This window comes from Erpetoichthys calabaricus, chromosome 1, assembly GCF_900747795.2.
Source record: "Erpetoichthys calabaricus chromosome 1, fErpCal1.3, whole genome shotgun sequence".
Taxonomy (NCBI): domain Eukaryota; kingdom Metazoa; phylum Chordata; class Cladistia; order Polypteriformes; family Polypteridae; genus Erpetoichthys; species Erpetoichthys calabaricus.
Genome location: NC_041394.2, coordinates 186,948,224 through 186,973,972, shown reverse-complemented (window position 1 = coordinate 186,973,972; position 25,749 = coordinate 186,948,224). Strand labels below are relative to the sequence as shown.

The following is a 25,749-nucleotide window of genomic DNA, read 5'->3' as shown; positions in this document are numbered from 1 at the left end:
TAACTCGGAGAAGGATTCTTTGTATTTGAAAATGGCTCTTCATGCTTTGAAAAGGGTCCTAATGTTTGGACAAAACAGAAATATTTCATGTAGTCTACACCTAGCAGGATACAACAGATCAAGAAATCCTTAGCTTTGCATATGTTATGGTATTCAGCAAAAGGCCTTTTAAAATCAGGACCCCAACTGTAAGTAATAAATCTGCTATCTATTATGCTTGGCTATTTATGGAATCTGTTATGGATATAAATAAGCAAACTTTTTTTTCTTGAACCTTCATCTAGATGGTTCTTTTGTAAAGTACAAGTCAGGTTTATTGTGTTTTTAGTTTACCTCTTAAACTTTTAATCTTCTTTTGGATTTATTTACTTTTTAAATGAAAAAAATCATAACTTGCATAATTTTAGCATTTGCAAATGATAATAAATATGTATTTTCACATTTTAAACTACTTCACAGTTTTGTGGTTAAATAAACAGGAAAATATTAGGCCTTCCCACATTTGTGAAGAAAATTTAACTTAACCTTTATTTAAGGAAAGTGTTTTTTTGTTTGTTTATTTTCAAACCTGTCTCTTTTATTGTAGTTTTATGACAGGCTAATATCTTCAAAAACTCAGAGGTTTTAAGTTTCACAGCACTTTCTTTCCAGGCATCTATCAAAAACAACACTCAAACTTCTTATTAGCCAACTTATGCCATCATCAGCTTTACAAGAGAAATCATTTAACGCAGACCACTCAGGTAACACATAGAAGTACCTACATTTTGTCATCTAACTGGTCTCACACAGGGCAATATGAGTAAACATGAATAACTGTCAAACCAACCCTATATATCCAGGTATGTCATGGTGGTGACAGCCAATGTTGCATAAGTATCAAATAAAGCCACTGTCAAGTAAACATGCAAAGCTCATAAATTACCTCACTGAACAAACATTTATCAAAGTAGGATCCAATATTGCAGGCTAAACCCGTATATAATTCAGGTAAGACAGAATTATTTTTTGTCCTTACTTAATTTAATAACATCCCACATTTTAGTCCTCTTTTCCAGCCTTGCTTTGCTTTTTGACAAGTCTTTTTTTCTGGTTTTGTAGACAGAAATAAATAAATTCAACTGCTGTTGTTCACCCCCAAATTGCCATAAACTGCTGATATGGCTCCATTTTATGTGACAACAGCACTTCCAGGATTTACATTTCACACATAACTTTTTCCAGATTATTTAAATTTTCTCATAAGAATACAAAAATATCTGAGAAAGTGTACAAGACTACACTGATTCTCTTATTTCCCTAGTGTACTCTATTTAAGCCTTTAGCACATCCTACTCTCTGATCTTGCCTTTATCCCCCCCCCCCCCACCCATTCCTTTACTATTTGTCAGAAAACTTCTGAAAGTTTTCCAGCCCCCACATTACCTGATAAAGTCCCACATGTGAGATTTTCTTCTGTGCTTCTACTTGGCATTAGCTTCTGTATTTTCAGAAGGACAAACACTCTTAAGTACAAAAGGGCTTAATCACTAGGATACATATGACAACTTAATGCTAACAAAGTAGACATGTTTGTTGTCTCCAGCTCACTTCAGGACTCCCGACTCTTTTTCACACCTTAGGCTTCACTGTAACCAAATGCAGCTAAATCATTTTCACAAGTATATTAAAAAAACAAAAAAAACAGCATTGGAGCATCTGCTTCGCTCTTCTTACATGCTGCTATATCTTTGCTAGAGGTTAGCTGCCTTGATGAGTCTCCTCTTTCTTTCTCTATCCTCCAAATCTCTCCCCTTCAAACCCCAATATTTCCCCACATAGTCCCTATCTGTGACAGGTCTTCGAGACCCACATAATCACCTTTCCCTCATTTCTCCTTCTCATGTGTTTATATCATCTCAGTCTAGCATTTCTAGTGTCCTCTATTATCTTTAGCACTCCTGCCATTAGCCTCAATTCTTTATTCCTCACATTTCATATAAGCATTTTTATTCAGTTCCTTCAAGACTCTTTTCCTTTTGTTTCTATATTCCTTATGCCTCTGGACCATACATCAACACTGGCGGCATCACTAATTAAATAGACGGTTATTGATTTTACTTGACATTCTTTTATTAAATAGCACCCCTGGCACATCCTACCATTCTTCCACGCTGCCTTTATGCTCTCACACACTTTCACTTCTCGGGTTATACCTGACTCCAAGTATTTAAACTTCTCTACCATACTTACAATCTTGCACAAACAGTCTCTCCACTCTCAACCTGCTACTAACCATAACCTATGACTTCCCAACATTTATATTCAATCCAAATGTATAAATGTACAACATTACTTTTCATTTCCTTCTAACCAGTTCCCCTAAAGTTGCTGCCTAATAAACATCACACATCTGTTCCTTTACCTTTAAAGATTCTATACTGTTTATCATCTATCCTCAAAGGTTTTCCTAATCTATCATGTAATACCCTTCCAAACATGTTCATCAAGTGTTATATTATCTAACCCAGGGGTGTCAAACTCAATTGCACAGGGGGCCAAAATCCAAAACACACTTTAAGTCGCGAGCCGAACAGGATAAACATTTATTGAACGCACTAAAACTAAACTTTTAAAACTTTATGTTCAAAAAAGTTAAGTTTTAAAAGTTTTAAATATGAATAAAAACAGACAGGAATATTATTCCGGAATAAATCAACTCAAACCTTAAATAACTTATAATATTTTGCTCTCCATAAAAATATCCATCCATCCATTTTCCAACCCGCTGAATCCGAACACAGGGTCACGGGGGTCTGCTGGAGCCAATCCCAGCCAACACAGGGCACAAGGCAGGAAACAATCCTGGGCAGGGTGCCAACCCACCGCAGGACACACACAAACACACCCACACACCAAGCACACACTAGGGCCAATTTAGAATCGCCAATCCACCCTAACCTGCATGTCTTTGGAATGTGGGAGGAAACCGGAGCGCCCGGAGGAAACCCACACAGACACGGGGAGAACATGCAAACTCCACGCAGGGAGGACCCGGGAAGCGAACCCAGGTCCCCAGGTCTCCCAACTGCGAGGCAGCAGCGCTACCCACTGCGCCACCGTGCCATAAAAATATATCCTGTCTAAATTATACAAGTTAGAAATAAAGTAAACGTTAAAAGAACAAACATTCAAATTTCTTTACTCTTATGTCATTTTATATAAAAAATAAACTTAAATTTTAAATATCCCAAAAGATTTTGCTCTCCATAAAAATATATCCTGTCAAAATTATACAAATTCAAAATATGAACATGCTGCATAACAAAACCTGGAAATATAAATAAAATTTGTGCTTTTCAGCAATAACAAATCAAATCATTCAGTTGTCTTTGCTCTTATGTCATTTTATCAGAGCTGGACGCCTGGCATCTTTTTTTGGCAATAAGTTTGTTTATGTTTGGTGTGAGGTTCTGTGTTGTGGAGATTCTCAGGATGGACTGCAGGTGCTCATCAGTGAGACGACTCCTGTGTGCTGTTTTGTTAGTCTTCATCACTGAGAAGAGCTTCTCACACAGATATGTGCTACCAAACATGCACAAGGTTCGAGCCGCATGTAGACGGAGCTGGAGCATTTCTGCGGGAATGGAGTGAATAAACTGTGCGGGGCCTGCAGTATCATACTTTGCCTTCAGTGTGCCATTACACTGCAGCTCAATCAGCTCCATCTGAATCTACACAGGTGCAGTTTCCACATCGATGGCAAATGGGTTGCGAAGCAACTCAAAATTCTTTTTTTGTTCTTCAAAGTCACCAAAGCGCCGTGCGAACTCAGTGCGCTCAGTTTATCAGTAAAGTGCGTATTTGGGAACACCGTTGTGCCGACTTGGTTCAACATTACTTGGCAACAGGGAAAGTGGGGCAAGTTGCACTGGTGCATTTGTGTCTCCCATAAAAGCAGCTTCACTTGAAATGTCTTCACTGTGTCATACATGTCAGTGATCATGCGGTCACGTCCCTGGAGCTGGAGGTTTAAGGCGTTGAGATGAGCTGTTATGTCAGCCAGAAATGCCAACTCGCATTTCCACTTTTCATCCCTAAAATTGGTGGAGTCTTTTCCTTTAGTGTCCATGAACTGAAAGATTTCGTTGCTGAGCTCAAAAACTCTGTTAAGAACTTTTCCCCGACTTAGCCAACGCACCTCTGTATGATAAGGAATGTCAGCAAACTCTGAATCTATCTCCCGCATAAAGGACTGAAATTGCTGGTGATTTAAACCTTTAGCTCGGATAAAGTTTACGGTTTGTGTTACAGTGCTCATTACATTGTCCATCTTCAGGACTTTGCCACATAGTGCTTCCTGGTGTATGATGCAGTGATATGCCGTTAACTCACCAGTACAGTTCTCCTCCTGCATCTTTACTCGCATCCTTCCCACTAGTCCACTTTTTTCACTACACATAGATGGTGCTCCATCAGTTGTAAGTGCAATAAGTTTGTCCCAGGGCAGTTTCATGTCGGTTATACTTTGACATACATTTTCAAAAGTGTCTTTTCCAGTCGTTGTCCCGTGCATCGAGTTAATGTCCATTATTTCCTCTGTAACGCGCAAATTGGAGTCCATTCCACGGATGAAGATGGCCAGCTGTGCAGTAACAGTCATGTCAGTACTTTCATCCACAGCAAGAGAGTATGCAATAAAGTCTTTGCTTCCTTCACTCAACTGTGTTCTTAAATCAGTGGCCATCTCACAAACTCGATCAGCAATCGTATTTCTACTCAGGCTTACATTTGCCAGCATCTGCTTTTTGTCTGAACAGAAGACATCAAACACCTTGATCATGCAGCTCTTCAGAAATTCTCCCTCGGGAAATGGCCTGGCTGATTTGGCGATCTCCTCTGCCACGATAAAACTTGCTTTCACAGCAGCTTCACTTTGCGATTTTGCACGGGTAAAAAACATCTGCTGAAGTGTCAGATTCTTCTTTAACTCTTCTGCTTTCTGTATATTCTGCTTTGCATTCAGGTCTTTCAGGTTATCCTGATGTTTTGTCTCATAGTGCCGTCTTAGATTAAATTCTTTAATTACAGCCACATTAGCTCCACAAATGAGACACACGGGTTTACCGGCAATGTCAGTAAACATATACTCAGCCTCCCATCAGTTTTTAAAGGCTCTGTTTTCAGAATCAACTTTTCTCTTTGGCATCTCGAGGGCTAGCTTCGCAATAACTTGCTGCATCATAAGCTAGACTTGATTAACGCGGGAAGTGTTCGGCACGGCAGCTGAAGCGCTGCATTATGGAATCTGTAGTTTATTGTGTTACCAGCGCTTCATATCGCCGGGCCATTAATAACAATAATATATAAAATGATCTCGTGGGCCGGATATAATTACACGTCGGGCCGGATGTGGCCCGCGGGCCTTGAGTTTGACACATATGATCTAATCCATGATAACTCCAACATTCCCATGCATCTCAAAAAAAAAAAAAAAAAAAAGGATGGTTATCAGTCCACTCTTTCTCCAATCAGATATCTTTCTTCTTCCCATACCACTTCCATCAATTAATGAAGTCAGCAGCACCCCTGCAGTCCAGGGGCCTCATGCATAACAGCGTACATAGAATTCACACTAAAACATGGCGTACAGACAAACGCAGAAATGTGCGTACTCACAAAAAAATCCAGATCCATAAATCTGTGCGTTTGCCAACTTCCACGTTCTTCCGCTCCATAAATCCCGGTCAGCGTGAAAAGTAACGCACGTGCACACGTCTGCTGCCACTACCCAACTCCTCCCAGAATTACGCCTCTTTGAATATGCAAATCAATATAAATAGCCCTTAAGCACAGAATTCTGTGAAAAGGCAATGGCAAAAGCATGGGGAAAAATAGAAGAATTTCAGTGAATACCAAGTGGAGGAAAGGAAAAAAGTACTATTTGTTGGTTTAAACAGTGGTATAAACAACAAAAGGAAGCTGATTGAGTGACATAGAGTGTTGAAGAAACTCAAAAGCTTAAGCTCACAAAGTCACACAGTCCCCGAAATAAAATAGAAGTTGTCAGATATCAAAGTCGCCATGAAAAGGCAAGTCGTAGCCCACCATCTAAGAGTTATATGAAAGCTTATTAGGGTACAGAGAAAAGAAAAAAAATTAGGTACACAGTGAGAAAAAAGCTTGAAATGTCAACTTTAATCTGGAAATCTCCACTTTAATCACGTAGTTTATCATTAAAGTAGAACATCATAAACCTCATTTTAAAATCGTTTCATTTACTAGTTTCTCAAATACCATCGTAACTAAAGTAGTTCATTAAACGCATTATTTTGTATGTGTTCTACTATGTGCTCTGTGTATGTGAATCACTACGTGCTTCTTAAACGAGCTTTCTCTTCCTCTGATATGAAACAGAATCCATTACATTTGTGATATTACAGCTCTCTGAATAATTAAAATACTGAGATGTATACTTGATATCATTTTCATGATGATAGGAGTTAAAGCATGTTATTAAACATGGTAACACGGTGGCACAGTGATAGTGATGAGCTGGCGCCCCGTCCAGAGATTCTTCCTGCCTCCCGCAAGATGCTTGCTGCACCATGCGTGACCTTCAATGAAATAATTTATTGCAGCAGTACTGTCTCTTTCAAAAGTAATAACCCCCAATTCCTGTCCTTCCTTTTCTTTCTCCAAGTAACCAATCACCACACAATCAGCTCTGTAACAGATTTTAAGACATCTGGAAGCTTAGAATGCCGATTCTTCAAAACATTTAAGGAACATTGAAATATCTTCGTAGTACATGTTTAATTATTCTATCCATCTATCATTCCAGTTTCACGCCAGCCCCAGCAAAAATACAGCACGAGGCAGGAACAAACCCTGAATGGAGCGCCAGCTCCTTGCTAGCGTTGAGACACTGTATCCTCACATGTTTAATTATTAACAATATAGATTATTTAAATGATGTTAACATTTTATCTGTATAATGGAATAAACATATTTTGCTGCATTTCATGTTAAAAATGATATTGCCATCATATGTAAATACACGCTTTATAAAGTGGCTCAGGTTGTGCAATGTTATAACTGTATCGCAAGTTTACAGTGAGGCAATTGTACTTCTAAGTACAAACAGTTCTACAAGGAGCACTTGATGGACTAATTGAGTGCATTTATAGTTCTTGGGATGAAACTGTTTCTGAACCGCGAGGTCTGTACAGGAAAGGCTCTGAAGCGTTTGTCATATGAGAGCAGTTCAAATAGTGCATGGCTGAGGCAGCATGTGCTTGATGCTGTATACCGATAATTCTCTTTCCGATCAGCTGCTGTAGAGCTGTGATTCCACACTCAGATGCAGTAGGATAAATACTCTGAGTGGTGCATTGACAGGAACAACGCTAAAGTAGCTATGGTATTTGGAACAGTTTGGCCATCCCGTGGACCATTATATTTTTACAGGTTAATTACAATCAGATGCATTAAACTAATAAACAATATGCGGTTAATTTCAGTGTATATGATAAAGCCGCGTCAGGGATGTGGATCTAAAAAAGAAAGGGAAACCACACTGGAACCAAAACACTGCTTTGACGCTGGGTGCCGCCAGTTTGCAAAACCGAGCGGAGAACTTCCATACGCCAGGGTTTAAGCTAGCGTGAAAATGTATGTGGCTTTACGCCAAGTTTAGGTTTTATACATCGTGATTTGAGCATGGAAACGGGAGTATGCAACATTTTTGTGCGTACGCACCATTTATACATGAGGCCCCTGGTGCCTTTTCTACCTTTTTTTCCTAAATGCTTTCTCAATTTCCAATTTTTGTACCTCCATCACTGGTTGTCCTACCTTTCCCAACTATTTCAGGTTATTCCATATCATTCTCATAATGTACATTTGCTCAGTGCATTTCAACATTCATCCTTAATTACACAGATTCTTTCCAGAACTTGCTTTTATTGTTTTCTGATGTTTGTTATCATATACTGCACATAAAATGTACTCCTTCTCCTACTTCAGTCTTGCCAAATGTATCCTCTATTGTCTTTAATAACCTCATTCTCTCTTTGTCCTCCTATACCATTCTTCTGCTCCCATTAAATACCATATATTCCAGTACTTAAATGCCCTCACTTCTCACTCTCTTGCAGAATTCATTACTTTGTCGTCCCACCACCATCTCTGCTCCTTCTATGCATAATATATTAATTTCTCTCCGAATAAACTTCCCTATACTCCCTAAGGAATCCGCAACTGATTTTATTTCTCTGTTATACACTTCCTAAACTGCTCTCCGTCAGATTTATATGGCACTTTGACATACTGTACTTCCATTCATCTTCAAGTTTGTTAACATAATACAGTCTTCCTTTACTAATATTTTACATTTCAGTACAAATAGTCAGTTCTTCTCAACAGAATTGAATCTATAGTGTCTGACTTTGAACTCCACCATTCACAGAGAATACCAGATACTGCTTTGCTTTTCAAACGCTGGTGTTCATGCACAGCAGCCCAAAGCTCTATGGCATTTCCAAAATGTATTCTCTCTCTGTTCTTTCTTATGAATTTACTGTATATCTACCTTGTTTTATTCTCATATTCATCACACTATTCTTCCACTCTCCCATTCATATCTGTTCCCACTATTATTACCATCTTTCCAACCCTTACCTCCTCACTTTTTTCTCGACATCACATCTGAGGTGCATATTACAATTTTCCACTTCATTTCCCACTATCAATAATACTATGTTAACTAATCTTTCTCAAATCCTCTTAACTTCCATTATGTGTTTTTTCCTCTTGACTTGAACCCCACTTCTTCTATTCTGTGATCCACAATAATACCATTTAAAAACATTCCCTACCTCCCCAGCACTCACTAACTTCCACCTTGTTTACAGCAGACAAAGTAAATCTATACCTCTACTCTCTAATACTTCCACCATTTATATTGCCCTACTCATCATAGGTTCTACATTTCAATCTAAATGATCTACTCTTTCACTCAGTTTTATACTCTATTATTTCCCTAGTCCATTTCTCACACCATTAAGAGAATTCCTATTCTGTATTACCTAAACAGAACACCTTAACACTTATAACCTTTGTAAACCAACCAGGCATGGTTCTCAATTTAGTATCTGGTTTTAAGACGACATGGTCTTGCTCACATGCACCACAGTTTTTAGTTGTGGGCATATGTTTTGACTAAACTGTCCAACTACAAAGCAACAGTGTTCCACAGTTTGGTGTGCCTAGCCTTTGACTAAAAAGTGGTGCAAGCTATTAGGCAAAAGGTTGTCTCCAAGTCACCTTTCATGCCAAAAAGGGATTACATGGATATAGCTAGTGTTCTGTAAGGGTTTTAAATCCCCAATACATTCCAATGTTCAGGCACAGAGACAGACCTTTCACCCTCAACCACTGGCACACAATTGGTAGTATGATTTACTAGCAAAGATAAATTAACAATTGAGCATACTGGCAAATTCAGTTGGCATCTTTCGAGTTTTTGATTGGACCACATTATTGGTATGGTAATCCTCTAACAGCCACTCACTAGAACTGTGTCATGCTAAATACTGCTTTTTATATTCTCTAAGCTTCAAGATTTTTCAAGACTGAAAAAATAAAAATTTCATATATTATACAACTCCAACATGGTTCTTTATAACCTTAGATAAAGATAAAGGTACTGTATACTGTATCTCCCCAAAATGCCAACAAATAAGTATGTAAAATTGTATGACTTTGTTTCACTTAATTTTAGATAATTTTAGTGGAAGCCTTATTAACAGAATCAACATATGTAAATTGCAAATTAATAGGTTACATGACAGGTGGTCATTTTCAGAAACTTCTTAGTAAAAAATGACACTGGAGCAATTCAAAGGATTGGTTACAGTATCTGTACTGTATGTACTTTAGAGAACAAATTGTTATGATCATATAAAAATAAAGCCTCCACCTCTTTTATACATAAAACACATATGAGGTGTGTTTGAAGGAAGTACTGTAACTAGGTAGTGATTCTCTTGATATAAAAATGCAAACCCAGGTTATTTGGCTTAGTTTGAGATACTGTAAATGGTCTATTACATCTCAGGAAAACTGCACAAGAAAGGCAGTCAAAGGGTTCATTTTATACTGAAGAACAAAATGAAAACACACATTATATGGGCATGTAGTAGAACTACATTCCAGTATATATTATTTTAAATTAATAATTTATGATGTGATGTGTTTAGCATTCATACGATATACTGTACCAACATAAAAAAGTGCTCTGCACATGTGACATTTATCTGCCACTGGAGGAAAATAATTAATAAAGAAAGCAACAATGTGCTAAAGCATTGAGTGTGCGGCAAATAATCAGTAATTAGTATGTGACTGAAATTTAAAATTTGTTATGCAGGCATGTGCAATTTTTTAAGCTACTGTACATTTAAATATTTTACTGATAGGATGACCCGGTAGTGCAGAGGTTAGCCCTGGTCCTTCACGGGCAAGACATTTAGGGTTCAAACCCCATCCCTGAGTGTTGTCTGTGTGCAGTTTGCATATTTTCCCCCTGCCTTTTCTCCCACATCACCAAAGCCTTGCATGTAAGGTTAACTGGTGATTCCAAACTGGCCTTGTGTGAGTGCAAGTGTGGGTGTATGCAGAAATGGGCCATCGATGGACTGGTGTCCTGTAAATACATATAAAAGTATTTTAGCTTGTAGTGAGACTATAAGGTACAAGCTGTGAAACAAGGCCTTTTCAAACATAAAACTAGAAAACAAGATTACAACAAGTCAGGCACAAAATCTTTCACATAGCCAAGAACTTTTATAGTCATGGAGATGAAAAGGTGAGGTAAGAAATAGGACATATGATTGTATCATTTATCAGGTCTCTTACTTCCTTGTACAGAATGAACTGCTCGATACCAACTAGTACACCTTCAAGAGTAACCACTCAACTGATACAGCTCTATTGACTGTGGTCAACCAGCTACGACTTGCTAGAGCTACCAACATGTCATCGGTCCTGATCCTGCTAGATATCTTTTTTGCCTTTGAGACAGAACCATGACATCCTTTTTGCCACTCTCGCTAACACTGGCATCACTGAGACTGCTCTCCAAGTCCTACATCTTGGGCAGATCCTACAAGTGTGTTCTTGAGAGGGGAGTTGTCAAAGGTACACCAGTCATGCACAAGGGTGTTCCAAGGATCAGTGTTGAATTATCTGCTTTTTTCCTCTGTACACCACCTTGCTGGGCTCCATCATCCAATCCCATGGGTTCTATTATCAGTGCTATGCTGATGATACACAGCTGTATCTGTTGTTCCCTGCAGAGGACAACAAGGTGTCAGCTAGTGTCTCTACTTGTCTTGCTGATATCTCAACCTGGATGAAGGACCACCATCTACGTCTCAACCTGGCAAAAACAGAGCTTCTTGTGATCCTGGTCAGCCAGTCTGTTCACCTCCCCATCTCTGTACAGTATGGCGCACTGTCACTAACACCTGCCAGGTCAGTTTTCAACCTTGGTGTGCTGACTGATGAGCAGCTATTTCTGACCACACTTCTACCGTTTCTCATTCATGCAGGTACAACATCCGCTAGATCAGACCTTATCTGACAAAGCATGCAACACAATTTCTGGTTCAGGCTTTGGTCTTGTCGCATCTAGACTATAGCAACTCATTCCTTGCAGGAGTGCCTGCATGTGCTATCAACCTGCAGAAGATGATCCAGAATGCAGCGGCCCATCTTGTATTTAACCAGCCAAAATGGGCACATGTCACTCCTCTCTTCAGGTCACTACATTGGCACCCTGTAGAAGAACACATTAAGTTAAAATCCCCGATGCTTGCCTACAGAGTAATCAATGATTCAGCACCTGTATCCAGCAGGGGGCGTTAGCTCCCTTGTTGAAATAAGTTCTTTTATAATTGCGGCATGTTACATAACCTGAAATTATATAGATATAATATAAAACGGCAATACCCCTCCCTTAGTGATATGGCAGTAAGAAATCACATAGGAGAAATAACTTGGCTTTCTTTAATGACAGCTTACATTGCACAACAGATGAAGGAAGCCATGACAAGAACCTAGTTCGGGAGTGGGGAACCGATGTATAGAGTCTGCCATTTTCGTTGCTGCGTTGGAAGGATTTTCCGGATCGGATGACGTTACCTTCCATCTGTATGTCGGTTTCAAAGGTATGCCAGGTAATGTTCCGAGGCTTTATACAGGCAGGGCTTGTTAAAGCCCATTGCGGCACTTCCTGTGTGATTTTGAGCTATACAAAAATAAACTGTATTGTATTGTATTGTATACTCTTTCTTCATGTGCAGGCCCCCACTTAGGTGAATCATGCCAATCTAAACAAGGCAAAGAAGATATAGTTTCATGTTGAGTTTGACACAAAGAAATAGTATAACAATGGTCATCAGTCTGACTGCCCATTTTTCAGTTGTCCCTAACTTGTCTAGTCTTAAAATGCTTGCCTAGCAGTTCTGAATGATGAGCCCATGTGCTAATTCTGTGTCCACTGTGCATGTGAGTAGAAAAAAAGTAGATTTATAAAATTATATTTGTACAGAGCACAGAGACATATTACACATACACACTTATTACAGCACCCAAGTATAAGGAGACACTGGTGAAGTGCTATATGCCTGCTCGCCCACTCAGGTCTGCTTGGGAACAGTGTCTAGTAATGCCGCCTCTGCATGGTATCAAGTTTCAATCTAGACTCTTGCCCTGTGTAGCTCCAAGTTGGTGGAATGGGCTACCCACCTCCATTGGAACTGCCGACTTCATCAATGTACTTAAGAAGCAATTAAAGACCCATCTACTCTGATATTTTATATTGTTAGTTAATTTGTTGCTTAAATTTAATTGTGGTATTGATTGTAATCTAGGATTGTAAATGATTAGCTATTAGTCTCTTCACTTGTGGCAATCAACTTTTGTTACCTGTCCTACTACACTTGCTGAACAAACAGGCCCTAGCCTGATAATACTCAATTGTTTACCTCTTTAGTAAGTTGCTTTGGATAAAAGGCATCTGCCAAGCAAATCTGAGTGTTGTCTTGTCTAAAGTGACCAAGTCAATCAGCCTTTGGACCTTTTATTTTAACCAAGTTACCAAAATACAGTCGAAGAGCAAATAGTAGAGCTACAGAGAAGAAAATGGCACATGATCCTGTTGTTCCAGGGACTGTGATAATGTTGTTGGGCTGCCTTCAGAGCTGTGGTTGTAGTATTTTTTCTTCTGCTGTTTGTTTCAAGGTGTGCATTGGTATGTTTATGGGCTAGCATAATGCTATAAGATATAAAAAGTGGTTTTCTGGGAGCATCCGTCCCATCTAAATAATAAAGAAGAAAGACCATTGCTTTATTAGTTCAACAGTGAATGTAAAACATGTTATCAATAAAAACAGAAGCGCATTAATCAATCCATAACACTTGTATTTTTCAACCCACTTAACCGGCTTAGGGTACTTGAAGTTGATGCCTATGCTAGTAGCAATGGACATAAGATATGAACCAGCCTTGGACAGGATAAAAGTAAAATTCCATTGATTGATTCACAATTTCTGTATAATCATGCCAACTACATAAGCTGCTATATAAAATTAAAATTGTTATAAAAAAAATTATCTGTACAAGTTCCTGAAACTAAACTATACAAAAGATTAAAATATATTTTTCGAAGACTTACAATGCTAATTCTAGTTTCAGGTATCAACACTATATTTCAAGGTATTTTACTACAAGGCAGCAATACAATATAGATTTTACAAATGGCTCCAATTAAACTGTTCAAAGTCTCACCCAACCTTCACAACTATTATAATCCACGTACAGAAAACTATATGGTGGGTTCTAAAGACTATGTTGTAATAAATTAAGAAAGATGAATTTTTTTTTTTACTGAGGAAAACACAAAATGCTAGCTATACCAGGAATGAAGTAAAATTAGCCTGTCCAGGCTACCTAGAACAACACAGTGTTGCCATTTTTTGGGTTCATAACATTCAAGCACGACTTTCCCAGGATGAGAAAGAATAAACGGGATTGCAATAAAGGTTAGCGACTACTGAGAAGCACAGATTTTTCAGTTTGATTATAATCATACTATTAAAACGTGCATTCAGAACCTTTGTAATATGGTTATACACTACCACATACTTTATTGCTCCCAGAAGTTGCATAATAGTTTGCTACTCAGGTTAAACAGGATCTCCCTTATTCAGACATTTTTGTTAACCTTTCAAAATTAAATTCCATACTCAGTGTAATCCCATCATTCGAGTTTGTTAGAAATGGGTCATCAGTGCACCTTATATAAAGCTGAGAAGATGACCTGTGCGTTTAACCCTCTAATTTTACAGCTTTTGACACACACAAAGATCTGACAGTAGACTCCTAGGAATCACACTGGGTCTTGACCTGGGAAAATGCCAGGTGGAGTTTCCCAGGATATCAACTCTATCTTTGTTCACATGTGTCCCTGGCCCAATAGCTCTCCTGTCATGTTAGTAGTATTTTTCCTCCAGTTTCATGTTACAGTGTTCCTTTGTGTTCGGTATGTTGCTGCAGAGCGACTGTATTTTTTATAACAAAAAAGTCTATTAGGCATTTAAAATCACAAGGTGTCTGACACAGAAAGGACACAGCACAGAAATCTAAATTAGACAGATAAAACTTTATTTGTCCCCAGGGGGAAATTTGGCTATTCACAGAAGCTCATAAAATAAATAAATGTACACAAACACTTCGGTTTGAACACACACAAGAAAAGCCATAAGGCAAGAAAATTCAAAAGAAAGAAAAGTTCCAACTTAGCTGTCTCAGTCCCAGTGCGGCATTATGCAGATGTATTGCTGTTGGTATAAAGGAGCCCCAGTATCATTTTAGGACCCACTTCTGCTGAAGAATTTGTTGGCTGAAAGTATTCAGTGTTAATGTGTCAGAGAGAGTATGTGCAGCATTTTTCATAAGGACACTCAGTTTTTACATGAAACTAAAGTTATCTATCCCTTCTTAAATATACTCAATTCAGGCCACAGTACTAGAAACAATCGCTGTAGCATGACATTCAATGTAGAAAATAACTCTGAACAGGGTGCCAGTCCATTGCACAGTCAACTCACACATACACACAAACTCCCACACTGAGCCCATTTGGAATTGTCACCCCTATTTTTGGAGAAGTGGGTTAAAAACCAGAACCAGGAGAAAATCCCATGTAGACACATTGAGGATGTGCAGACTCCACACAGACAATGAGCAGGTGGGGTATGCTGTATTTGTGAGGCAGAGGTACTAACCTCTACGCCACTGTCCTGCCCAGTGTCACAACATTTTAGCAATAAGGAGTATAACCCAACAAATTACTGAGCAACGTAGTGACATATTAGATTATTACCAACTTTGACCCTAGTGTGATTCCTATCCTGTGTGTGGTATCATCATGTTCTCCCCTTTTCATGTGTGTTTGCTCCAGTGCCCAACCTTCCTTCCATCAATCCCTCAATTAAAGACTTGGTATTAGGTTTACTGTACACTTTTAATTGTCCCAGTGTACATGTGTGTTTGAGAAAAACCTAAAACCCAAAAAGTGGGTTTTTGCAGTGTGTTGTCCAGAGTTAGCCTGCAGTTCCTTGAGAGTATGTGATTGAGAAAGGGAGCTCAAATATGAATGGATGGCTAGAAAAATCCACACAATTAAAACACAGTATTGTGACATTGGCATTTAAAAACACTTGTTGATGTCAGTATCATGATACCATAATTATAAGAAAACTGCAATTTGTGTAACTGTCCAGCAAAACCTGGGCAGAGCTTTCAAGTGAAGACTTAGCAAGCAGTGAGTGGCATCAAAACAAAATCTTTGATAAAGAACAAATTCTGCACCCACAAACTGTGTTTGATTTGAGTTCATTCATTTTAAGTTTTAGAACAATTATACAGTTATATTCAAAACTTTTTTTATTTACTTTTTCTCCTGACAATTAACATTAAGATACAAAAAATAAATAAAGAAAATCTAGTCTGCTCCCATTTGTGTCTGGGTGTTTTTATCATAAAGTCATCGTAATCATCAGGGCCTGTTGCACTCAGCTTGTAGAGCAGCAATGAAGGTCTCCAATTTCTTTTAGTCTCTGACAAACTGTTCAGTATTTCCAAAGGCCTGGTTCCAGGCCTTCACTTACATTTTGTTGTTCTTCACCTGGTTGTCGCTGGTCACCTCTCTAGTACTTGCCTTATTAAGTCCTTATCAAGTCCAGCAGCATGCCATTTTCATGCACATATACTTCTTGTAAACCGCTTTCACCACCTTTAAAGTTTTCACATTTTACTGTTATATACAGTAAAATCACAATGGTGGGGATGGCACATGTTTGATGATGCATGTAATATGGTATTTATCCTGGTCAAAAAGCTCAATTTTAGCCACATCAGACCTGCTGACTTTAGAGTTTCCCATGTGCCCTCCAGTAAACTATACATTTTTTTACTGTGGATTTATTGCTCTTTGCCACTCCTCATACAGCTGCAGCTTGTGAACCACCCAGGCAACACTTGATGTCTATCCAATCTCAGCCACTACTGCTTGTAACTACTTCACAGTTATCATAGATCTCTTGGTGGCAGACCTCAATAGTTGTCTTCTTGCCTGATCAGTCAGCTTTTCTGGTCATCCTGCTCTAGGCAGATTTCCAGTGGTACCATACTCTTTCCATTTCTTAAGGTTTGATTTAACTGAACTCCAGTGGATATTCAATTACTTTTCAATCACCTTTTCATAGAGTTGCCTGGAGTGTTCTTTTGTCTTCATTGTGTGTGTTAGGACATGATACTGACTCAGCACAAGCTGCACCTTCCAGATACATGGGCATTTATACTACAGTCAATTGAAACCCCTTCATTACAGGCAGATGATCTCCACTGACCTAATTATATGTCTTCTAAATCCAATTTGATTCACTAGTGATAATTTAAGTGTATCCTATTAATGTGGTAAAAACTTATAGGATCACTTCTGTGTTTAATATTTGGAACTGATTTACATTACTTTACAGACATCTTCTCTAACTTTGAAATTGAGGAGTCTTTTTTCTGTTGGTCAGTGTCGAAAACAGCCATATCAAATCCATGGTGATTCAATGTTGTGTAACAATAAAATGTGAAAATTTCCAAGGGGATGAATACTTTTTATAGGCACTGTATGACTGGGAAGGAGTATAAGGACTCTACTTCTAAATACAATGTGATAGAATAAAAAGTAATGGGCAGATTTTTAAAAGAAAGCAAATATGCTTTCAGCTTTCCTAGTCTGGTATGCCAGCACTTGTAAATGAATCTAATGCAGAACTGATGTATATTTTATTAAGTATTTTGTGTTACACCAATATTACCTTCATCTTTGAAAGATATATGTTCATTCAAATAAATAAAGCACCAGTGTCGCCCAGTCCATGCTGGGTTCAAATGAGTATCAATGTTTCATCTTTCCACCAAAGCTTCAGCCAGACATCAGCACAGTTGATCAAGTGTCTTGCTGCAATGTACAACCTGTTAAACTGGAGGCTCCTGAAGCAGGTGTTTTTTTTTTTTTATTATTATTTTTCTGTTTTGAAAAAGCATACAGTTGGATGAGCTCACACAAGGAATGTGTGTGAATACATGCATCAGATTAAATGGGACGCACCCCGCCTTCCACTTTGTGTTGACAATGTTTTTGTTCAGGCTGAAGCTTTAATTACATAATGGCATTTTTCTGCAAGGAAGCCAGGGATCTCTCTTTGGTCTCATTAGACTAGCATTTACCTACTTTGCTGGCATTTCTTCTATATCAACTTCCAAATCAGTAGTACACCAACACAAAGGCAAAAGGTAAAAGAGAAGAAGCACCAAATCATAAGTAATCGCAATCAGTTAAATCCATATTCATTATAGTGCAGTTCACAAAGAAATCTACAATAAAACCAGTCACTTTGCCTGTCAATACATATCATAAAAAGTATTTCTGCAATATTTGTATTCTACATTAACTATACAAGTTAATTTTATTATTATTATAACAAGACATGAATGCCGCACTAAAGCATACATTTCCATCACTATTGCTTTAGTCATTTAATTTAGTCATTCTTTCAGATTAGTTTATATCCAAGGTCAGGTGCATATTTTTACATATTATTAATTTTGTTAAATCAAACCTACACACGTAATCGTTTACTGTGTTCTCATATTAAAAAAAAATAGGGGAAGAAGTGGCCTCATGTCTTGAGTAAACCTTTGTGCAACTGGGCATGGGCGGAAGTTGATTAGCTTCTAAAACTGTCAAGAAAAGAAGCCAATAAAATAACAGTCCAAGATAAATGTGGGTTTCTTACCGTACTTCTCCTTTTCCCTTTAAATGAACAAGTCACTTTCAAAAGGGCAAATGTGCTACAAATAACCCTATGGCCCCCAATAAGCTTTGTATTATAGATCTAGACTGCAACAGAGTGCACACAGAGGTGGAAGAAATCGTGTTTGTGATGAACTACAACATATGAAAATGTAATCACCCATAAACTTCCAAATATCTAATTCACTTTTAACAAGGGAAACACACTGATGATCTGTGTTGTTTATGCTCACAAGCCAGACACAGATGAAAAAAAAAGTTTATTGTATCTTTGTACACATCAGGCTGAACAAAACCCACCTTATTCTTTTGGTGCCTCACTTGCTGAGCACTTGTGAATTTTATCTACAACTAAAAGAAACCCACATATGCAATACATTGATAATAACTCATATTGCTATATCATAGTCCTAGACCGGTTTAATCCAATTCAGCATCATGGGGAGAGGGGGCCTATACCAGCAGGAATTGGCCCACAACAGGAAACAACATTGGGCAGGCTGTTAGTCCATTGTAGGGGTCACTCACACTCATACAGGGCTAATTTACAGTTGCCAGTGTATCTAAACAACACATGTTCATGCATGAGAGAGACAAAGTGAAGTATCCGGAGCAAAGTAAAGACAAACATGAAGAGAACATGCAAACTGCACAGAGACAAAAACTAGACATGGGATTCAAACCCAGGATGCTGATATGTGAAGCAGCAAATAAACTTCCCCTGCTAAAACAATTAAAAAGTGTAAATATATTTTATTTTGAATGCTTCTAATATTTAATTTTCTAAACCTGCCTTACAGAGTATAGGAGAAGATTCAAAGCTTACAGCAGTAGCAAGACAAGAACAAAACCTGAACACCAGGCCTTGTAGTGCTAAATTTTACCAGATACTACAATTCATCCATCCATCCATCCATTATCCAACCCACTATATCCTAAGTACAAGGTCACGGGGATCTGCTGGAGCCAATCCTAGCCAACACAGGGCGCAAGGCAGGAAACAACACCCCACCGCAGTGCACACCCACACACCAAGCACATACTAGGGACAATTTAGAATCGCCAATCCACCTAACTTGCATGTCTTTGGACTGTGGGAGGAAACCAGAGTACCCAGAGGAAACCCACGTAGACACGGGGAGAACATGCAAACTCCACGCAGGGAGGACCCGGGAAGCAACCCCTGCTACAATTCAATACCTTCTTTTTTGTGAACCATAGAATGAGAAAAAGTATATCACAACAAATTAATAGAATTGACATTTTTAAGAAGTTTTGGCAAGCATAATACAGCCGTTTTGCATCCAGTAATATATGGACTTACAGACAAAAGAATAAAAAATCTTCAGAATTTGTGTTTGGGTTTTTCACTTCAAGGAGGAAACTAAAATAACTTTTATATATATTGTATAACAAATTTATTAACTTAAAATACAATTCAGGGGTGATCCCACTAAGCTTAAAAAAAGGGAAGGAAACAGAAATATGTGGTAAAGAAGCCCAGTTAAGCAGCTAGTTAATTTTCTCTTCCACCATCTTAAAAGCAGTCCTCTGTCTGTATACTCAATGGGCTTTGTAATGCCCCCCACACCTTTAAGGGTTAACTTCCAGAACCATCCTCAAAACAATCTCCAGACTTAGAGAAGGCCTACTTAATTCCATACGAGTGCCCTTCTTGGGGAAGCATGGAGGCACGGTGGGTAGTGCTGGAGTAGCAAGAATTCAGTGCGCTGGGTTCAACTCCCACACTCAGACATTGTCTATGTGGAGTCTGCATGGTACCCCATGTTTGTATGTGCTTTCCTCCTACATGCTCAAAAGCGTGCAGGTTAGGTAAACTGGCAATTCCAAAATAGGACCTTGTGAGTGTGCTAATGAATAGGCCCACTGATAGAATGGTGCAACTCCTGCTGCCAGGACAGGTTTTTCCCGCAAATACCACCCTAACTTGGATTAGCGAGGTTTGGAATTGACTTCAGGTGACTCCTGAAACCAAAGCACCACTGATCTCACTATTTAATAACAGAACGTTGTACAACTATTGTAAACTGATAAAATATAATGAAGAGCAACCTAAGGCAGGTCACAACAGTTTTACTGCTTACATATATTTTGTACAATTGCAGCACAGGCAAATTAAGTGATTTGTTCAGGACCATGCAGTGAGTCAGGGGCTGAAATGGAACTGGCAACCACTACATCAGTATTTGTTAAGAAAAACTGGCATAAAGTCCACCCATATACTAAGTATTTTGAGTCCTGAAAGTCTCTATCAACATTACTCCTTGAATACAGCAATTTTCTTTGTCATCTTACTTGAATGAGACCAATGTCCAACAGAAATTTTCAACTTCTTACATGTGTAGGATTTCAGTTTTAAGCAATCTATAATACTGTAATTCTGCATCAGCCATATATAAATGTACAGTACTCCACATGTGACAATACTATACGATGACTCCTAGAGATGGTGTTCCTAGCATGATATTCAATTCTGCTGTTCTAGGGACACAAACCGTAGTTGAGATGAAAGTGGAGCTGGTTTTCCCCAACAACTCACAAGCACTGCTTTTTCTACCTCAATTATTGGAGACTATTTTTTTTTCTTTTTAGTGTTATTAAAGTGACCTTACTGACCAGTATGCTTCTTATCTGGGTGTTCAATTTAAGAAGTGACCTTGTTTGACAAAGACTCATAGTTCTTTCATACTTCTCCATTTTTATAGCAGATCTTGTTTATGATTTTGGGGATTTTCAATGCCTTGTTAAACTTCTCCTCCTTTCCACTGACTGGTGCTTTTCAGTAACCTTTTTGCTTCAATATTACAAATGTTCCTTTATCTTTTTGATGTAGTTTTAAATTGCTGGACTAAACCACTGCGGAACTTCCAACAGGTAAGTGGAGTTAAGGCAAAATCATGTGAAAGAATTTAATTGCAAACTGGTAGGCTTCAGTCAACCATTCAACTCAAATGGCTACACCACATCCTGGGTGAATACTTATAAAAAATCTCCCATTCTGTTTCTAATTTACAATGAACAAGCTAAATTACCTGTCAAAGACTGTAAACAGAATAAATTTAAAAATATTTGAAATTTTTTGCCTTACATGTACTCTCAGTGTTCATCCTACGCCTTTCTTAAGTATCATCCTGTGTGTCATCCTGTGTTAGCTGGAACATCCTCTGTCAGTTGTGTCCCTGTAAAGCCTACACCTTAAACTCTGTCATTTTCAAGGTCCCTTGCTCTCCTCCTGTCACTTTCTAACTGCCACCAATGGTAGATGGACTCCCCTTTACCCACTGTGAAAACATCAGCTGTATTCTTGCAAATATTTCTCGAGTTTAAAGGTGACTCTCAGCATTCCTCCTACACCTTTTCTTGCCTGGAACTTCCTGTCTCAGTTGAGTTTGACTGAGCAACCCCAGTGAAACTGACCAATAAGATTGCTTAGGGGAACCCAGCACACAACAGACAACTTTATTATATATAGAAAGACAACTTTTCCATCCATCCACTTTTTTGCCCACCTATCCAGTTCACGTGGAGTTGTGGAGGTGATGCCTATCTTAGTGGCGCAACTCCTCACAGACCACCAACCCAGAACACTGGCATAATGGTCTGCCACTTCATAGCTCCCAAGTGTTGGCTTTGAATCCCACTTGTGCGGAGTCAGCAAGTTCTCCACATGCCTTCACTGAGTTTTTATCACTCATAAAATTGTGTGTGATAGATTAACCGGTCCCATCCAGGCAGACAATGACACCTTGTGACCCTGAACTGGACAAGCAGGTTAGAAAACATTTCAAAGATTTTTTTTTCTATTTAAACATGCATTTTAAATTCTCACCATTCTCAAATTCTCAATACCAAGACATGATAATACAGTATATAACAAAAAATGCAAAACATTCCTGTTGGAGGTAATACATCTTGAAACAATCTATGTAAATGTGACCATTTTGCCACACATCTCATCTTATTCTGTAATTCACTTAATCCAGTTTTTATGCTTGTAGTGGGTCTGAGCCTTTCCTAGCTGCATTGGCAACAAGAGAAGATACAGTCCAGCGCTGGTCTCGCCTCAAATTGCAGTTAACTTGGAATCGCAAATTAACCCAATCTGTTAAAATGTGGGCATAAAACCAAAATACTGGCGCATTGCAAGACACTGCAACCCAGCGGGGTTCGAAACAGCGATACTTTGCACCACCATGCTACTCTCAGATTTGTCTTTTTTTATTGCTTTCTGCCACCACGTTATTATGCCTACACAATATGTCCCTTTAAATCTTGCCTTCCAACGCTAACATCGCGGTACTGAACGTGCGCTTTATGAAATAAGCACCGATCAGTAAGCTGAAATGGACATAACTTAAAAAAGATGAAAAGAAATAGTTGACAGATAGACAACTTCTAACTTTCAGCGTGGTGCATTTTTTTAACTACTTCGCAACTCGCGCTCTGCTACGACGATCCCTATGTTAACGTCAGTCTGCCTACTCTGTACAGAATCGGCTTTTTAAAACTCTGTAAATTATAAGCGAGACAGTTGTAGAAGCAAAACTAACTGACAAGAGACTTAACTAGACTAAATACACTAATGCCTTTACAATAAGTGAGCGCATTATCAGCATTTATTTCCAAAATACTAAACAGACTTTCTGTACACAAAATGGTAAGAGTGCAGCAGCAGCAGCCCGCCAACGAGTGACAACCTGCCAGAGGTGAATCAGCAGCATTGGTTCTAGTCAAACAGGAAAACTGGCATATTTGCGCTGTAAAAATCCAATCCCTTTTGTTTATTTTGCGAATCGGCAATCGCCTCATAGCATGCTGGCTTGAACTGACTGCGGGTTGGCGAAGACGTGTATTTCTATTAAACATTTCTTGCACATCTCCTCCAACATACTAATGTTGTTAATAAGAAAATTAATCCACCTGCACACTTTTCATGCATACGATAATCCAGAGAGTATGATTGGCGTTTATATGAATTTGATCAACGCGGACCGCAGCATGACCCTTACGAGATAAACTTAGGGGTAAACCGCACCTGCTACATGTAAACGCATTGAAGTTGTCACGTTTGCAAAGGAGCAAGCTGGTGCCGATCGAGTGATTACATGATGTGCCCTTGTTTTCATTTGCTTATTTAAGTTTAATCACATTTCTGTTTTGGCAAAAAAGCACGCCTCACTTCGTCCCCAGTTCTAAACTTCCTGGAGCTTAAGCGATTTTCAGCTATCCCGCTGCGGGACTCGCTCAACATCCCGGAGCGTTTGCTTCCTTATTTCCACTGGTTCCTGAACTGATTAAATCAGAGAAACGTTTTTCGTATAAAATATACTTTTCTTACCTTAGTTTTTTTCTACAGCACAACCACTACAACTTTTCGAAGAGATGTGTCAGACGGGAACAGGAGAATGGTAAAGGAAACAAATCCTCGACTTGAAGAAGTTAGTTAAACTCCTGCTGCGGGTGTGTGATGAGCCATTAGTGCTCAGCTGTCCAAGTCTGTGCTACAATGCTGGATTGAACATAGAAAAAAAAAAGCTCGTGTCTTCTTAAGGCAAACAGGTGGAGGAGAGGAAACTGAACTGCCATCGAGTCTAAAGTAATGTCTGGGCGGGACTCTGACTACGTAGTGCTCGCCATCTCTATGGTAACTGAGACAACTTTGACTTCCGCATCTGGTAGGTAAAGTGAGGAATATTCGACATCTCTTCATCGTGGATTTACAGCACACGTTATTCAAGTACTCAGCTATTATCAAGGCGCGTCATCCTGTTTATGTTAGTGGTTCTAAAAACTTCAAATCCAATTTAAGCACCGTAATAAAGTCGCTCTGGGAACCTAGGGACGGTATTCACGAGCAGAGCAGTGCAGCCACTGTTGCAGGTGAAATACGGAGATCGACTTGACAGCGCAGTTCAGCACCAGTAAATGGCTTATTCTTCAACTAATAAAGCACGAGGCTGAAATTAACTGCTTATTCACAGCTATTTAATCGGCTGGCTACACTCTTAAAAATAAAGGTACGTGGTTCTTCAGAGCGACGTCACATAAAAGAACCATGTATATGAAGGTGCCATAAAGAACGTTTGTTTATTTAGATCCGTAAATATATATGGATAGATGATAAAAAATTCGTGAAATTCCATCGGGTTCATGATTTAAAAAAAGTCCATAACACTGGTTAAGTTCAGGTTTTCATGATCAGTTTAGACTACAATACATGTCCACATATTAGGAACCTTTTCAAGGCCCAAAGAACCAATTTCATATGTAAAGAAGACTTCCCAGAATGAAATTGGTCTTTGTCAAGCAATTGTTCTACAAGGAAGCACACAATCCAGTAAAGTGCTATTTTGGAACTGTTATTTTTAAAAGTATATTAGCTGCCAGCTTCTTTTTTGCACAGCTTGTCCAGACTACTTACTTATTCTTAGTTAACAATACACAATATTCTACAATGTATGCATTAATTTTTACCATTAAAACTGATCAAATATTTGAACAAATAAATACTTCATATTTTGAGCCTGCAGGGGTACAAATTGGTTACTTCATGCCAGTCCACCGTAACTTTTATGTTGTTGTGGAAAGACAAATTCCTTTGTTAAACTGCACATACGTTTTGCCAAGCTCTACTACATGTTTACATGGGTCAAACTGACTGACAAATTTGGCATACTCTCATTTCGAAGGAATGGGATTTGCTGTGAAGATTAATGGGCCCTGTAAAGGGGTAAATCATGTTGGGCCCCCTTAATTTGCAGTTTTAAGCCAAGATGGATTCTTTTGATTCTTTTAAACTTTAGTTGAGTTTTACCAGACCCAATGTTTATACACCAGTTAAATTCCCTGGCAAACTTGGCACACTCCAATATCGAATACATGGGAACATCCATGAATTTTAATGTCCATTGTAAAGGGTTAAATCGTATTGGAACCCGTTAATTTTCACTATTTTGTGGCAAGACAGATTCCTTTAATGAAGTGCACTTTATTGTTGCCTGGACCAACATGGGTAGATTGGTCAAATTTCCTGGCAAACTTATCACACTCCCATATATGACGAATGTGGTTAACTGTAATATTTAATGGGAACTGTCAAAGGTTAAATCTTATTGGGCCTCCTTAATTTTCACAGTTTTGAGTTTGTCCAGGCACAAGGAAAACATACCATTTCCACTTACACAACCACACATAGGGTTTGAAACCAAAATGCCTGATCTGTGAGAAGGCAGCACTAACCATTGCACAATTGCCCACAAAAACATAAATTAACTAATTAATACATTGTTAAGGCAACCATTTACTTA

At 38.6% G+C, this 25,749-nt stretch overlaps 1 protein-coding gene across 1 annotated transcript in view; it reads right to left on the bottom strand.

Annotated features, from left to right (window-relative positions):
• The window catches only part of cracr2aa (calcium release activated channel regulator 2Aa), a 236,686-nt gene extending 212,658 nt beyond the window's left edge, over positions 1–24,028 (bottom strand). Inside the window, exon 1 of the mRNA XM_051922934.1 lies at positions 23,781–24,028. The gene's annotated coding sequence lies outside the window, so the exon portion shown is untranslated. The remainder of the gene's footprint in view (positions 1–23,780) is intronic.
• Positions 24,029–25,749: the final 1,721 nt, after the last annotated feature.